Source organism: Ornithodoros turicata, chromosome 3 (assembly GCF_037126465.1).
Source record: "Ornithodoros turicata isolate Travis chromosome 3, ASM3712646v1, whole genome shotgun sequence".
NCBI lineage: Eukaryota > Metazoa > Arthropoda > Arachnida > Ixodida > Argasidae > Ornithodoros > Ornithodoros turicata.
Genome location: NC_088203.1, coordinates 7872574 through 7878573, shown reverse-complemented (window position 1 = coordinate 7878573; position 6000 = coordinate 7872574).

The window sequence follows — 6000 nt, the reverse complement described above, 5'->3', positions numbered from 1 at the left end:
CCGAGCGAAAGCACCCAGGCAGCGCAGCCGGAACCGGGGTTATTAAATGCTATAAAAAGTTCCTCAAAATCCACGAAGAACCCCTCAGGGTACCTTCCCTGTGTTGTATGGCGAAGCGTTAGGGTACCCTTTGAGCAAGAAGAAGGCGCCGACATGCACAGAGCAAATAGCAGGGGCTTGCCCGTAATGTAAACGAGGTCCAGTGAAAGGCGCACTCGTTTCTTAATAGCGAACCGTTCTACCATTAGAGCAGGCGCGGCAACTGGCATTAGCATATCAGCGGAGAATGGATGAAGCGGGCGGGTGAATCGGCCTCTTTCGCGCTCCTTGCTCTGTCATTATGTGAACGGCTATACAGACTTTCGCCTTCCGTGCGCCGGGGTCGTTTGCATTGCACGCATCCTTCTGTTTGTTTCTAGCTCCCCATTTCTCGTGTAGGGTGATGGCAGGTCTGTAGCAGAAGCCGTGAGCTTCGGGGGTGTAGATCACGTATATGAAGTTCATCGAAGGAGATAAAAACTCGAGACGGGAAGAACTAAAGACTATACTAGCTAGCTTCAGCTAAGGGACCAGAGTGTTGGGCATTTTTCACCATTATTCGTTGCTAAATAAAATTCGATTGAATTGACAGACGAAAAACGCAAGATTGAGGTCGTGCTTGTGTATAGTCTTTAGCTTTCTCTGTCTATGGTTTTTATCATTTAGGGTGGTTAGCATCTAACCAGCGTTTCCTTGCCCCTCTGCGGTGAGTTCCTTGCCAGCCTCTGACACATTCGGTGGATCAGTTGGATCAGGTGGATCATCTGCTGACCGATTCCGAGGTCGTGCGGGTTGGAATCTCACAGGGAACGCAGGAAACTTGGCGGCAAAGCAGAAATTCACCGCGTGACGAGCTCATACATGGTCATTCCGCATGCACGTCGAGGAATGTCCTCAATGGCGTCCTCAGTATCTTTGCCAGTGCATTACGAATGAGCAGAGTTGAGGACAGTAGCGTGCGTCCGAAGTATAGAGCACTGCACGGGCCGCATTCTTAGGCCCAGGCCCAGCCTTCCTTTGATTTACCCGTCCGGGCACGGCACGACGGCTCCAACCCAGCCCCAGCCCGAAGAATTTCTGGGTTTCTGCTCCAGGTCTGGCCCGATCCCGAGAAAATTATAGGCCACCCTGCCCACTGTGGCGCGCTGTAAAAGTTGACCTTGGCTAACTAAGAGTGGGGTAGCACAGGCTTGAGCCCATCCTACGTGTCGACTACGTGCCCATCAGGAGCAGCAAATCACTCGTGCGCACTCGGGAACATATATCACTGTTGCTTGATCAATTGTGCACTACTTCTCATCACATATGTCGCACCGATCCGTTTTACCGTAAGATGCGTCAATACTACACTCTTAAAAAAAGGTGCACCTTAACTCCTTTCCTTGCCACATATATCAATCCCCTTTTGAAGAGTAAAATTACTCTCAAAAAGGAGTCTCCTCACTCCCTTCAGACCCTACTGAAGAGTAATATTACCCTCCAGTAGTCTGAAGCGAGTGAGGAGACTCCTTTTTGAGAGTAATTTTACTCTTCGAAAGGGGAGTGACATATGTGGCAAGGAAAGGAGTTAAAGTACACCTTATTTTTAAGAGTCTAGCTCCCTCTGCATTCACAGAGGGAGCTAGACTGTGATAGCATACTGATATACATACTGTGATAGCATACACAGAGGGAGCTAGTATTCAGGCAGCCTGTTTTACCGCGATTTTTCTAGCAAATTGCAAATATTTAGCGTTCTCTGTCACATGTATAAGTTGCTGGTGGCATTGGGCGGGTTCGAACCCGCATCCTTGGGATCGTTAAGCGGACATGTAAGGGTCGATTCACACGATGCAACTTTTTGCTGCAACTCGGTTTCCGCTATAGTTGCACGCAACCGAAGTTGCTCCAAAACGGTCCCTTTCATACGGCGAGCAACTCGGAATGCCGTAGTTGTCACCGAGCTCGCCAGATGGCGCGAAAAACATCATTGTCATCATTTTCGTCCAATCGCACTGCGACTTCTGCTCGTTACGAGTTCAATCCGTTGCGAGTTTGATAATTTTGCATAATTTCCACTGGTTAGTGATAATTTCATCGTTTCGCGTACTGCCGCTGCAATAACTGACACATGGAAGTCTTCCTGATTGGTCGCGCTTGCAAGGCGTAGCCGTGTGATTGACAGGTTGCAGCTAGAGTTGCAGGAGAAATCGCTCGTGAAGCGATGGGCTCTGCAACTCCTGCAACTCGAGTTGCGCAACCAGAGCTTCGCGTTCACACGGTGCAAGTTGGTTGCGCAACCTGGTTGCGGGCAACTAAAGTTGCATCGTCTGAATCGACCCTAAGCCAGCGTTCACACGTGGCAACTTTTCCCAGAAACTCGAAGCAACTCAAACCAACGTCTTTCGAGCAATTTCGAGTCCGCGTTCACACGCAGCAACTCGGTAGCTCCACCCACAAGCAACCTTATGGCGACCGGAGAATGTGGGTTCGAATCGAACTGGTGGAATCTTTTCTTTAGCTGCTGTTTATCAAATTTCAGTCAGTTTTATTGCCCCAATAGATCATTATTACATTCCAGAAATGGCAACTGATATGTTTCCGCGAAGTTCGTAAGAAAAGAAAAATTTGTTTCTCAGCTGCAACTGCAGGATTTGAACCCATGTATCCACGAACGGAATCCACAACGTCATCGGGAGTCACGTGGCAATGCTCCCCTCGCTGATTGGCCGGTGCATGAGCAACTTCTCAAGTTTTCGGTCGGCGAGCGATTCGCAGCCACTCTGTGCAACTCAAGTTGCTGGAGGTTGCCGGCTGACAGCAACTCCAAGTTGCTGAAAAAGTTGCCCCGTGTGAAAGCTCCCTTGGAAACTGATCCTCCGAGACAGCTTGCTGTTTACACGATGGTTTTGGCAGAAATACATGGACAAATTTCACCATCTAGAACAGTACTTTCAATATTTCGAACTTTCATTTGCACTTCCTCGATCTGTTCTATCATAAATAAAATACGCGGACTTCCTGAAAGGTTTCGGGGCTTCATTTCTGACCCGCCACACCTAACGCGCACCGTCCATGAACCGCGGCAGCGTTATCGCCTTCAATCACGTGACAAATGATGTCGCTGACACTGGCTCTTATTACGCGCGCTTCGCGTGGCTGCAAGTGGTTTCGGTTTGTATAAGCGATAATCTGCCACAGGGTTGCCCTGTATTTTATCCCTTATCTCCTCCTTCTGTCTCCGTGTGTGTTCTGAGAGATGTGCTCGTGAGAAATGCTTTCTTTTTATGTATGATTATAATGGATGCATGTGTGTGTGTGTGTGTGCGGCGCAGGGTTTGGTTTCGATCTTAGAATGGTGTGTCATTTCTTCGTAGACAGGTTCGATGATGAGTTCAATTGGTAATCGGAGAACGATCGATTATTCTGCGTCTCTGTGTGTGTGCGCGCAAGAAATTGTTTGAGGTCGCGGGAGACGCCCAGTCATTTTCTTCTTCTTCTTCTTCTTCTTTTTTTTTTTTCGCTGCCGTTACCGTCCAGAGTAGACTCATATGGATGCAGTTTGTCTTGCACAGCCTTGCCACTGTGAAACCGTAAGGTGTGGCAATTACACCACGGGTCTGGGTGGCAAGTACTGTTGCACTAAAGTTTTGTTCGGCGACCGCAGCGCCAACTGTCTTCCTCTAGTGTAGAGCGCCGTTACTAGTCGGTCGTGTCCGGGGTGTTCCCTGCCTTATACCACTGTACCGCGACCATAATCTCCTTTGTGGAAATCCTTGCGCCACGATTTTTCAGAACCGCAGTGTAGGTGATACATGCCTGTGTACGGAAAAACCTCCGGCTACACGACCACAAATGGCGCTGCAGAATACGGTTCGGAGTGCCCCCAAACGTCGTGAAACAGGCCCATAGGCGACGTGTCCACTGATTTCAGTTCCGATACCGAAACTAATCCCACTTTCTTATGATACTGACCTCAAGCTTGTGGGATCGAGCCCTGTCGAGGCGACCAGCAACTTCGTGGCATTGTAGAAATTGCACCGTTCTTACTGACGAGACGACGTTAAACATGCTGTACATTTTGCGTAACATACCAGCGCATGTTGAAGGCACTTCATCACATCTTTAAAAAAAAGAAAGAAAGAAAGAAAGAAAGAAAGAGTGGTTGTTGCAACACAGACAGGCCTACCACTGCTTAAAATTGCTGTTATAATAACCTGTGAACTGGAAGTAGGCAATAATATACTACTTTTTAAAAAGATCTTTTTCTCTAGAAACCAAATCTATATAGAACCTATACGAGGTGTGTAAATAAAATAATGAGACTGGTAGGGTAGCATTCGATCTGGCAACACTGGGGACTTCTGGTTTGGAAGGAAGGTGGGTCAACATGTGATGCGACGCCTGTACGGGTTTGAACTCCGTAGAGTCATTTGGTCGTCGGTAGGATTTTTTTTTTTCTAGTGTGCTCTGAAAATGAGCGACATCACTTTCGAGCAACGTTGTGCTATGAGGTTTTGCTTGAGACTTGGGCCCAGTACGACAGAAACTTTTGAAAAGGCTCAGCACGCATTGGAGACAACGTTTTGACAAGGGCCCAGGTTTTCAAGTGGTTTAAGACCTTTCAGAAGAAACGCCTTCAAGATGAACCTCGCAGCGGAAGACCTGCAACGGCAAGAATTGACCTTGACGAAAATGTTGCCAGAATCCGTGATCTTGTGCGTTCTGAGCGTCGCTTGACAATCAGAATGATCGGGAAACAGTTGAATGTGACTCACACCACTGTTCATGAGGTTTTCACCAATGAATTGGGGATGAGGAAAATCTACGCGAAAATAATTCCGAAAAACTTTGTCACACTGCATTTTCAATTAATGGGACGTCTTTTCTTTTCTGCAAGTAAAAACATCCCTGTGCCTCCTTAAACTCCTTTATTCCCCCGACTTGAGGCCTTGCGCTTTTTTCTCTTTGCAAGACTGAAAAATGATCTCAAATGACGTAATTTTCGGACACTAGAAAATATTATAACGGTCGTAACAGACCAGCTGAAGGCAATTTCAGTATCTGATTTCCAGCACTGCTATATGAAGAGTGGAAAAATCGTCTCTATCAACCACGAAGTGACCAGTGGCGTCATTTATGGCTATAGTAACCTCGCGGCGTAAAAGTTCCATATTATCATTTGCAATTTCGTGTATCAGGCTAACAAAGTCTGAATCATTCAGGTTCACTTGATGAATTATGAAGAAATGACGTCCATTACAGATACGACATATGTTGCGACCCTAGCTGACAAGAAGGGCCTGACAAAGTTGCTGTCGTTGCCGCTATAACTGCTGGACACTGTTCTAGCCATTGTTAAACACAGTTTTGGATTAGGTCACAGTTGAGAATTCTCACAGGTTCACCGTGCAAGAGCCCTCTATATACACTGTTGTTTCACTTTTTGTTGTTTACACTGCACGAAGGGAAAAAAAAAAAAAATATTGAAGGTTACAACAGCCTCTTGGTAAAGTTTTCTCTCTGTGGCACGAATGCACTTCATTTTGTGCGATTACTACGGATAGTGATGGCCAGTAGTTAACTACATGTAGTTAAACTACTAGTTAAACTACCTTATTGTAGTTAAAAAGTAGTTATCAACTACTTGCAGAAATGTAGTGTGCAACTACTAGTTAAACTACTATTTAGAGTAGTTAACTACAGTAGTTAGGTTACTGCAGGCGCCAACTACTTCCGATTTTTGCCGCAGGCTTTACGGCACGATTGTGCTTCCGACTTTTACGTCGAGCTACTTGTTTGATGAGAACGGAGGTGCAGAGCAATTGTGCCGTGCATGCGTACTAAATCTTCACTTTTATCACTGCTTGTGATTCATATTTAGGTGTCCAAGAACATTACAGAATGAGATTGGTGATGATGGACAACGTTAAGTAGTTAGAAATGTAGTTAAAATACGTTGCAAAGTAGTTGAACTACTAG